This window comes from Myodes glareolus, chromosome 24 (genome assembly GCF_982192425.1).
Source record: "Myodes glareolus chromosome 24, mMyoGla1.1, whole genome shotgun sequence".
NCBI lineage: Eukaryota > Metazoa > Chordata > Mammalia > Rodentia > Cricetidae > Myodes > Myodes glareolus.
In genome coordinates, this window is record NC_142049.1 from 32,637,335 (window position 1) to 32,649,085 (window position 11,751).

The 11,751-nt window shown below is 44.9% G+C and overlaps 1 protein-coding gene across 3 annotated transcripts in view; it reads right to left on the minus strand.

Annotated features, from left to right (window-relative positions):
• Positions 1 to 5,859, minus strand: part of Otud7a (OTU deubiquitinase 7A) — a 298,648-nt gene extending 292,789 nt beyond the window's left edge. For all 3 annotated transcript variants that reach the window (XM_085682681.2, XM_085682680.2, XM_085682678.2), the window contains exon 1: positions 5,723 to 5,859. The gene's annotated coding sequence lies outside the window, so the exon portion shown is untranslated. The remainder of the gene's footprint in view (positions 1 to 5,722) is intronic.
• Positions 5,860 to 11,751: the final 5,892 nt, after the last annotated feature.

The window sequence follows — 11,751 nt, forward strand, 5'->3', positions numbered from 1 at the left end:
AAAGAAAAATCTGAACACAATATCCCAATTAATATATTTTTGAAACAAAAATTACAATATTATGGATGCTGACAGAATTTCTTAATGTCTGAAAAAATATGAATGTGATTTGTTGTTCACACATCAGTAATAGTGCTGTGGTTTAAATGTATTTTGATTTTGTTCCTCAAATAATCACACTAGAAACCTGGTCTTTCATGTGGAAGTGTGATGTGGTAGAATTATAAAAGAGGTGGAGCCTGGAACAAGATAAGATGATACAATGATGTGGGATTTCCCTCTGTATGCTATGAATTTATTTTATTACCATTGGTTATTAAAGAAGATGTTTTAGCCAATGGCTTAGTAGAGTAGAGCCAGATGGGAAATCCCTCAGAATGCTATGAATATGTTTTATTACCATTGGTTATTTAAAAAGCTTAGCAGAGTAAAGCCAGACAGGAAATCTGAACAGAGAGATATAGAGAGAAAGTAGGCAGACTCAGGGAGATGCCATGCAGCTGCCTAAGGAGCAACATGTTGACACTGGTAAGCCACAGCCTAGTGGCAACACACAGGTTAATAGAAATGGGTTAACTGAAGATGAAAGATTAGCTAAAATATGCATAAGTTATTGGCTGAACAGTGTTGCAATTAATATATTTCTGTGTGATTAATCGAGTCTGAGCAGTCAGTAAATGCTGTCTCCGCCTACAATACAATCTTTGGGGTACTTCCTTCAGAAGGGATTAATACAGAGCTCTGGGAGGCTGGGAATTCACTAGAGGGCATGTTGCTTATAAAGAGAGGTTAGTCTACACTCTTGTCACCGTCTGTCACAGTGTTCTACAGTCAAGGGACACTTGATCTAAAACAACTCTAAAACCATGAGCCTCCTTTGGTTTTTTTTAACTCTTATTAACAAGCTTCAGATGTTTTATTACTATAGTGACAGAAAATGCACAGACAAGTAAGAAACTAGTTTCAAGCATCAGATCACCATTGACGGAACTGAGAGGAAAGGGGCTGCAACCATGGTGGAGACTTTGAACATCTGAATCCAAGGATACCCTACCAGCTTCAGGAATGGACATCGCAGAGGCTGGGGAAGAGCAGTCCTACAGCATGCCCTGCAAAGCCTTTTTCCGACATGCCTGATACAGGCACTGAGGTGAACAAACCGTCTGGAGTAACAATCACCTTCGGGGGGGTATAAATCTGGGGTCTTCTCCACAGGCTCAGCCTGCCAGGCTGGCACTTTGGACAGGTGCCTATGTTAGGCAGCCTCCTTGCAAGTATGTTTTTAAACCCTGTCCGGTAAAGAAGGAACTTCACACAACCTTATCATAGTATGGGTAGCTATCCCAGAACCACACGGAAGTACAGTAAGCCAATAAAATGAATGAAACGGAAGAGACAAGAAAATTAGTTGTAAAGGTCCAATTTTGGGTTTCATAAAACAAACAGAGCATCTCACTTGTCTCTATTCATTCAGCCATCCCACTTCTACAGCACTGGGAAGGGAAACTAGGAAAGCAGAAACCGCTCAAAAAAGAAAATCCTTTCCTGAAGAACTCAACCCTCTGAACGTACAAGTTGGGTCTACTTGGTTTACGGTGAAAGAGAAGCACAGAAAAGCTGTGCTAGCATCAATGTGCACTTTCCTTTCAGGAGATGAAATAGTTGCCGTAAAGATCTAGAGCAGCAGGTACTGGAATTGTGTGGAGTCCCTGGTTTTACCAGGCAGGGATTTGGGGACATGGTAAGCAAAGTGTTCCCTTTGTCATGAAGAACCTGAGGCATGCTCAAGTCACTGAGTGACTGGCTGAGAGCCGCTGTCGGATGCATACTTCCCCATCTTTGTGTCCCCAGCCTTGTCTCCCCATCTCTTCTGCCTTTCAGTCCAGAGATGCTATCTACAAGCCAGCCAGCCAAACACACCTCCACCACAGAGTCAAGGGTCACACCCAGCCCTCCCCTAGACTTAGTTATTCTTATTCTTCTCTCATACAATACATTCCGACTGCAGCCTCCTCTTCCTCCACTCCTCCCCGACCTCCTAGGCTCTCCCCCAACCTCCCCTCTCCCTTAGGTCCATTCCTGTTCTTTTCCCTTCAGAAAAGAGCAGACCTCCCAGGGATACCAACCAAATACAGCATAGCAAGATGCAATAAGGCTAGGCACACACCCTCATGTTTTAAGACCTTTATAAACCACCTCACCTGTCCATTACTATAAATGGCTAAAACGAATCCTACCCTCAAGCGTAGCAAAGCTGGCTTCTCCTTGCAATGTTCTGTCATGTCTGTGGTAAGATCATCTTAGTTTTACACACAAACTTCCTGGGGACACAGCAGTCTATCACCAGGAAAATACTTTTTGTGGGGTTCAAAATATTTTAAAATGAATTCTAAAAGAGACCTGCATGTTTTATTTCCACTTAAATGCCTGCAGGTTTCTGGATTCTAGTTGAGTAGAATTTTCCCTGGCCACTGTCAGTGGCAATAGCTTTGCAAACGATTTGGTAAACTTTGTTTTTAATGTCTAGTGGCACTTTACCCATGGCCATCTACAGTGTAAAAAGAGTAAAAAGACTGGCCCAGCAGAAAGATAAAAACTATGCCCTCTGGAAACTAGTAAACTGTTCTTCTAGGCAATTTCAAAGGAGTAGTTAGCATTCTTTGTCAATATTCCCGGAGAAGTCACTGGTGGGGTATCCACCAAAGTTTACTTTCAAGGCATGAGAAGGCCCTTCGGTAGTTGGGATCCATCAGGAGTCTTAGGTGTTCAGTAACACAGCTGAACCCCTCAATAGTTCCCGATATGGAAGCCATGGGGCATGCCCACAGGAGCTCCCGAAGGTAAGCCTCAAGCAGACAACAGCAGTCTGAGTTCACTGTCCACGAGCCACAGCCTCCCAGGGAACACGTGGTTGAATAACTGGAGACACACCATATCAGTTACATTAAGGTAGAAGTAGATGCCTACTTCTCCTGTTCTCATTTTCTAGGGGATAAAACATCAATAAACATTTGCTTTTCTTCATCAGACAGAACTTGAGGCTAATAACTCTGCCAAGCAGGGTAAGGACGTACACCTGGGAAGTGCCATCTTACAGAGAACCAGGGTTTAGTCAGTAAGAATTGAACACCAAGGGCAACGAGTAGAAGGTTTCCAACAATGGCTCTCGTGGGCATTTGTGCTCTCACCAGCACACAGGACTTCAAGGCTCTGAGGACAACTTTTCTCTCTGAAATAGCATGCCTGAAATGAATGAATCCCCAGCCTCCATATGTGCTAAGGACCAACAACCACTCTTCAAAGACGGGCAATTACAGAAATCTCACATTAAGGCCTCCACCTCTGGACGCTCAAAAGCATATTTTCTCCAGTTTCCATTTCTTGGGCACGCACACGTGCGAGCACACACACACACACACACACACACACACACACACACACACCACCCACCCAACATACACTCTTGGTAATCCTCCCCAAAAGTCTGGTAGAGGCACAGGCAAGTCACATCTAGCACGCCCCCTGCTGGCCTGGCAGGAGTTGACTCAGCCTTTATTCTATGGGTCTAAATCATGGATGAATGACCTTAAAATCCAGATGGACAGACAAAATGACAAGGTAAGGCAATTTGGGCTTCTTAAACCTAAACACATTTCAAGTGTGTTTTCAAAAATGTATAAAAATATAGAAGAGATGGTTGTTCTATAATCATGAGTATAACAATGAATAAATAAAAAATGTGAATGTTTTGACAGGTCTACAGGTGGGAACAACAGATACAAGGGCCACCATGGTTTCACAGATTCCATTTTCACATCCCAGAGCGCTAAAACCACTCACCACCAAAGGCACTTTAAATACAGAGGAATCTTGGTGCCATACACGAGCACAGGGCAACCTGTGTCAGAAAAACCACAGAAAAGCACTGCATGTGGCCAGTCTCACTACAGAGCTAGTTCACCCAGCATTCCAATGTGAGTAGGCTTATCATTATCAAGAGGTCAGAGATCACTCACTGGTAGCTGTCCCCTCTCCTCCTCCAGCAAGGTAGGGAACCTCAGAATTTCCTTCTCAAGGGACACCTGCTACCTAGAATCGAGGCATAAGTGAGATTTATGCCCTATCCAGACTCCAGGAAGCAATGGTTTGAGTTCACTATTACCCTGAACACTAAGGGCCCACAGTAACCACTATTTTCAAGATTCAAAAGCTTCACATTTGTAGCCAGATTCAAACCTCCCTGTGCCATATGACATGAAATTCCTTGCAAACCCAATATGATCACACTAATAATTTAAGGCATCCTTATTCTAGTCAATTAGGAGGTGTCATTAATTATTAAATACAAAACCATCAATACTTTTGTCTCTTATTAGATATGCTTTTGATACAATAGGCTTAAGTAGATGTTCAGACTGTCTTGGGAACTAGCTTGTCTGTTCCCATAAGAGCAGATACTAATGGCATACTCAGATAATCAAATGATGGCTTGCTGCTGGCAATCATAGAGGAATTTTCCCCCCAGAACTTGGTGTGCTGTGAAGATCTCCAGTTTTTACATTCCCTGAATGCTTTGGAGAGGTCATGGGGTCTTGTAGGACATACAACTGCTGGAAGAGCCCTAGGGAAACCAGCACCCTTTGCGGTCGGGGGGGGGGGCAGACTCTCTCAGGCACACCCTAGAAGGTGATGTTGGTGAAGGAGGAGCCTTGCAGATTCACCTGAAGCAATCAAGGCCTGCAGAGACCTAAGCTTCATTGTCTATCTTTGCTTGGACACCACATTAAAAAGATCGTTTTTCTTTAAAGTGTTTCTCTTACCGGTCACTTTCATTTACAGAGATAAGGCAAGGTACAAGCACGTACTGCTATCTGTGTGCTATCAGCTGACTTCCAGACCTGTAGGGACCCATGTCCTTTCAGTCACTCTTAAATGTACTAATTTTCAAGCCAACAGAATAAAAACTGCACTTATATGAGTTTGGGGGTTTTGAGCGCAGGGAGGCAAATTCATTCGATGGCTAAGATTCTCAAAGAGCTGCAGTAACTGCACCGGTCGGGAGGAGGGTACACTTGAGCGGTTATGTCCAATGAAGGAAAGTTTTAGTTAATGATGACATCACTGACATCTCCCAAATTTAAAGGAGCACTTAAAGCACAGCGGATACAATTTTTCCCCTCCAGTGAGGAGCTACTAGGGAAGGCCTCTGGGTTCAGAGCTAAATTGCATCAATCTTTTCGCGGCTGTCCAGCCAGACCCAGAGAAACCACCAGTGAGAGGTGCGCGGGGCCACGGTGACCCAGGCAGCCACAGCCCGGTGCAAGCCAGCGGCCTCGCGTGCCGCTCTGGACCGGTCCTGCCCTTTGGACCCCCGACGCGCCCCCACGGACGGAGGGCCCAGTCCCCGCGCGCTTGCCATCACGTTCCAGTGCGGAACCGCGAAAAGGGCCAGGAGGCAGCTCCCGAGCCAGCGCGAGCGCCGCGCCCCGCCCGCACCGGGCTAAAGCCGGAGCCGGTGGCCGTGGCGCCCACGGGATCCCAAGCGGATCCCGCAATGCAGACGCGCAGCGAGCCCTGCGCCCCCGGCGCCCTGCGGCTCCGGCCCGCGCCCACTCGCCTCGCGGCCGAGAGCAGGGCGACCCCCGCGCCGCTCGCCCCAGCGCACCTGCCCGGGGCGCCCGGCCCGCCGCCCTCAGGCAGCACCGCGGCCAGCGCCGCTCACCTGCCGCGCCGCCTGCCGCTTCGCCCGCAGCGCCGCAGTCGCCGCTAGCCGACTTCCATCTTCCCTGGCGTCAGGAGAACCAGATCAGCTGTTCCGCTCGCTCGCTCGCGCCAAGTCGCAGCCCCCTCCCCAGCTGCCGCGAGGCTCCCCGGCCTCTCCTCCCCCGCCTTCCTGGCTGCGCCACGCTCCGCCCCCCGCGCCCCTCCGCTCCGCCCGCGGTCGCGCGCAGCGCCCGCCTCCCGGCTCCGCCCGCGGCCCCGCGGCGCGCGCCCCTGCCTGACGTCACCACCTCCACCTCGATCCGACCCCGCCGAGGTGGTGCGGACACGGGAGCGCGCGTGCTCGTAGCCACCCTTGGCGGCGGTCGCACCTAGCTCCTTGAGGACGTGCTAGGACCCACTGGGTCCCCGCGCACGCGCTCCCAGGCTCGCCCCTTAGGGTGTCGCCTTCTAGAGACGGTCCCTGGACTACATCGGAAACACCGTTTGCTCACCCTGCCTCTCTTGGTCTGCGTTCATCTCTGGTTTCTTCCTCTGGGCTGCCTCGCTTTTCCTAAGCACCCTAAACTTTCGCTGATCCATTCTGCCTCAGCTCCGCTTCCCACGCCCCTTTGGCCTTCCCCTGTTTCTTTTCCCCTGAATAATGTTTACATGACTGTTTAAGACGTTTTCCCTGCCCTGATACCAATGGCGCCTCTGCTCTCTGCCTTCTCATGTAACCCTCCTGGTGTAGCTTTTGCTTGTCAGGTTCGGAGCTGGACATTTCCACATTCTAGGTCCCTTGTTCAAGAAATTGAAATAACGGTGTACAGGGATGGCACAGTAACAACAAAACTAAATACAAAGCCATAAAACAGATCAGAAATATATACAGTCGAAATATATACAGTGGGCCACATCAGTGAGCCCACTCAAAGGCTCGAGATAATTTAGAGAGTTCATTCTATGGGCTTTCAGAGAAGGAGGTGTTTGGTTGCTAAAGCATATAGTGACAGTGGTTCTCCGTTTTGATTGACAGAGCAGGTTATGTAAGCCGTTTGTCACTGTGCAAGTCCTTTTCTATAATGTTTGATTTTAATCATTTGCAAACCCAACTATGCATAGTCATACGATGGCTAAGTAGTGTATTCTTTGTACAAGTTTACTCAGAGCACACTCCTTATTGTGCATGCGCACAAAAAAAAAAAACTAGTTCAGGCTGAACCAGGACCCCATTCTAGTATAACGAAAATTAGTGAAGAGGAACTGTCAGTGTCTAAAGGTCTCTACTGGGAGGAAAAACCAACATTGTTTACAGTGGAATGAGGATACAGTTCCATGCAGGTGGGCGTTCTAGGTTGCTAACAGGTTGCTAGTGCATTGTTAGGAGAAGGATGTGTATAGCCAAAAGAAGTTTCAAATTGCTAATCTATGCACTATACATATAGTCCTCAACTTTGCTTGAGAGACTTTTCTCCCAGGGGAGTTGAAGATCAGCCTTCGAACTGCTTTGTGCTGTGTAAGAGTCTAAAACCAAACAGAGCAAAATCCAATTTCCTATTCTGTCCCTAAGGCTGTTATAGCTCCTGGGTCTCCATTAGTGAATTCCCAGAAAATTTCTCAGACTGCTAGTCCAGAGACAAATAGATGACTCCCTCTTTGTTTTGTCTCTTCTGGTGGCAGCTGTTGATGGAGCACCATTCACAATTGAGGTTGTTGGGTTGTAAAGACATAAACTGAAGAATTATTAAGACGAGGAAAGCCAAGAATGGACAGAACAATCAGGAAGAGGATGGGTATCTTTACAGGAAAGGGTACTGACAATGCCCAGGACTTTGAACTTGAAAGGCTATACTGCCCAAGGTTACACTCAGGCATCTTTCTGGAAGATATGTTCGTGTGATGTGTTGGATTTTTCCAGACTTGTCTTAACCACACACATGTTATTTAATTCTTGGAACTTCAGCTCAAAGTTCTACCAGCCTTGCTGGCTCTGGTAGTTTGCATGGAAAAAGTTCTGTATAGGCTCACGGATCCAACACCTGGTCACCAGTTAGCAGTGCTGCTCAGAGGCCGTAGGAAACCTTAAGGAGGCCAAGTGATACCTTGTGGAGGAAGTGTGTCACTGCGGGCAGACTTGGAGGATTTATAGCGGCAACCTTCTTTTTCTGTCCTTCTTCTCCTCTATTCCTCTCCTTCCCTTTTCCTCCCTTCTTCGCCTTCCTCCAGCTCTCCCTCTGGCGCGGCAATGAAACTGTGAGTAGCCAGTTTCCTACTTCTGCTGCTTTGCCTAGTCTCGCTCATTGACATGTTTTCCCGGTGATGGATTCTATCATATATAGGTTCCCTCAGGAACCATATGCTAAAAGAAAACCCTTTCTTCCTTAAAGTTGCTTGAGGTCATGGTATTTTTACCACAGCAAGAGGAAAGTAGCTGATAAATTGACCAAGCATCACATTTTACTCTTGAAGAGGCTAAATATTGTTTTATGTCCCATGGAGCAAGGGAAGCGCATTCCTAGATTCCGCTGAATAGGTGGAAAGGGCGTCTTCAGGAAAGACGAACAGTTGACAAAGCCATTAAGGAATAAATCCCTGGATCATACCAAATTTACGTGCCTTCATGAGCAGGATCATATCAAAAAAAAAAAAAACGAAACAAAAAACCTCCAAATATCTTGGACAATTCTCAAAGTATCAATTTAAAAAGGATTTAAGAAGTATAAAACATGAGACTTGGAACTACTGTTAGAGAGGTTTGGAATTTAGTTACTTGGGTTACCCAATTGTCACTACAGTTGAAGATGCATGTCCTGTGTTCCTGAAGTTCATGAAGATACTGTGATAAATCTGGAGTAAGAAATAGGAACCTAGGAGTTTAATCTCTTAAAGCGTTATAGAACAGTGTTAGAAGTACCCCCATAGACTCCTTTTCTTCCAGGTTGAGGGGAGCTTTTATGTGATGTCTTTTCCCAATTGATGAAATCACCTCATTTTAGTTTTTATTTATTTACTTTTCCTTTCCTTGGAAGCTTACTGTGGAAATACCCTTTAACTAATTCTGAATTTTAGCTATCATATTTAAAGCCCCTTGTAATAGGGTTTCCTTTGATAAAAAAATGGTTCATAAAGTTTTATTTAATTTTGTATAGAATGCCAGAAATTATGAGACAATAATGAGTGTTGCAAAAAAAAAAAAAAAAAAGTAACAGATCCCGGATGTAGAGGAATTAATGGAATATCTTTGACTAAAGAAACTGGTAGGTTTAATCAATTTTGAGAGCTGTTTTAATTGGTCACCAATCAAGCGATTGAAGATCTTATGGAGAGTTGAACCACGGTATAATATGCAAAATTTTACAACTATGTTAAAATCTTTGTCATTTGGTTGAGAGTACTCCATGTAGGAGCAATTCTTGCAGAGTCCTTTCTACTGCTAATATGGGGACTATCTGAGAACCAAAAGCTTTGCCCCAAAGGAAAAACATACAAAATTAGCATTTGTATAAGGTCTAGTCACCAAACTTCCATGGGTTCCAAGAAAGGATAAAGCACAACTTCCTTATTCTGTGAGTCAATGTTGGCTAATGTTTCTAAGTAGGCTAATATTTAAGAAAACTTTATTTTGTAAACAAAGAATTGGGAATCACTTTTACCTCAGAGGATTGAAGTTTGAACCTAAGGATTTTAAATAATCTTTAACTATAGTTAGATTAATTGAGTACGGGGAAAAAAGAACCCTGAGTGGATATGTGAAGAGTGGATGAAGTTCTAAGTGAAATGTGTGTTGTTTAACACAGCCACATCAAAGACTCCAAAGTATCAGACCCATGGGACTTGACAAAGCCTTCCTCCAGTCCCCCACGGTGAGGCTCAGAGGGATGATAACGCCTTCCTCTGGGTCAAATAAGAATGTTGGCAATGTGTGTAAAAACTAGCAATGGCAACTGCTTCCTTGGGGACATCTACAACTTGAGACTTCTTGCCTACCAAGATATCCTGATGAGACTAGCTAACCCCTCCTCCTGTGCTGTCCATGAAAAACACAGAGTGGAAAAATCCCACCCACCCAGGCTTTTCTGTATGTAGATCTGTCCTTCCCTCACTCCCTCACTGTTCTGATTCACAAGGACACTTCCAGCTCACTTCCCATTTGATTTTCCTATATCTAGTAACAAAGGCCTGTGGTGCTTCCACCGGCAGGGTCTTATGAACTTAATCTGATGGTAATTTTGGATGTCTTCTAGGGTTTCTGTAACCAATAACAAATAAGGAAATATCTTACACTTGGCACTGAGATTCTTCTTTATTTTTTTTAATAACAACTGGGTTTTAAGAATCACATTGTCAGGTCAGGCTGTGATGGTGCACACCTTTAATGTCAACACTTGGGAGGCAGAGGCAGGTGGATCTCTGGGAACTGGAGATCAGCCTGGTCTACAAGAGCTAGTTCCATGACAGGTTCCAAAGCTACAGAGAAACCCTGTCTCAAAAAACCAATGAGGCTTTGAGGATACCTCCTTATAATTATCTTTGTTTACATAAACATTTAACTAGATTATTGAGGTAGTCTGAATGAGTAAACCGTACCCCAACCCCCAAGCTCATATGTTTGAATAATTGCCAGTTGGTGGAACTCTTTGGGAAGGATTAGGAGGTATGGTCCCTTTGGAGGTATGTCACTGGGGATGGGCTTTGAAGTTTCAAATGCCCATACCATTCCCAGGGTGAATCAGTTTCTCTCTCTATGTGTGTCTGTCTCTTTCACAGCTCTTAGCTACTGCTTCAGCATCATGCCTGCCCAACTGCTGTTATGCTCTCCTCCATGATGATCATAGACTTACTTTCTGAAACTGTTGAGCCCTAAAAATCTCTTTCCTCTCTACATTTCCTTGGTTATGTTCTCTTCATAACAATAGAAAAATAATCAAAGCAATTATAAAGTAGTAGGCTCCCATAGGCATTTTTCAAAGGATCTTCCATTTTATTAATACCATTCCCCACTCCATTCTGCTTAAACTTCCACTCCCAGCATGCCCTCCCTCTACTTTCATATCACTTTATGTTTTATGATTCCACTCACTTAAGGCAGTCCCCCTTCCAGTGACGCTTTTCTAGTTTCCTGACTAAGGCTGGTTATGAAAACACCTGCTTTTCTAATGGAGTCAGTCCCCAAGATGTATGTGTATATATATATATACATACATACACACACACACAGAGAGAGAGAGAGAGAGAGAGAGAGAGAGAGACTGGGAGAAATGTCAAGTAAACAGGTGACAACAAGGAGGGAAGTCAGTGCTATACATCTTAGATGCTCTCTCTTTTTTTCTGTGGTGGTTGAGCAAGCATTAGGATAGAATGGTAAGGAGGGCACTGAAATCAGATATGCAAATTCCCAAGGAACAGAACATCCAAACCTTCACGACAGACTGGACTTTCCTTCTTTGAAGGTTTCCCTGAATTTTTTTTTTTTTCAGTAAAAGGAAAGATCTTGGTAGAGGTCCTTAAAGGCCTGCACTTAAAGAATTTCAAACTATTTTCTTTTTTTCCCCCTAAAGAAAAGATCTAGCTGTAAAAACTAATTACGGTTAAGCCTACCATTTGGGAGCCATCTCTCTCCATCCCCAAGCTGGTATGAGGGCTAAGTAGTGTCACAGTAAAATATAATATACTTTTTTCTGGGGCTGTGTGGGTTAAGTGTTTGCCAATTTGTAGGAAAATACCCAAGATGAGTCTGATGGTAAAGAAGAATTTCCAATGATAACCTACAACAGGCAGGAGAGAAGACAAATGAGATCTATTGACCTGATTCCAGCAAAAGGGTGTCCCCTGTAGGAGGTGAGTACAGGCCTCTCTCTGTGGAGTATCTCCTTTGGGTGCAGGAAATGTCAAGCATCCATCTATAGCAGACTTTGCAAGGATGTCTTTGTAGTCTTTATCTGTCTGAGATTCTCCATAACCTCTATACCCTAATAATGGCATCCCTGAATATAGACAGTGACTTCTGATGATTTTCTGGTTGGAGGGACCAGTCTCCCAGTGAGATTC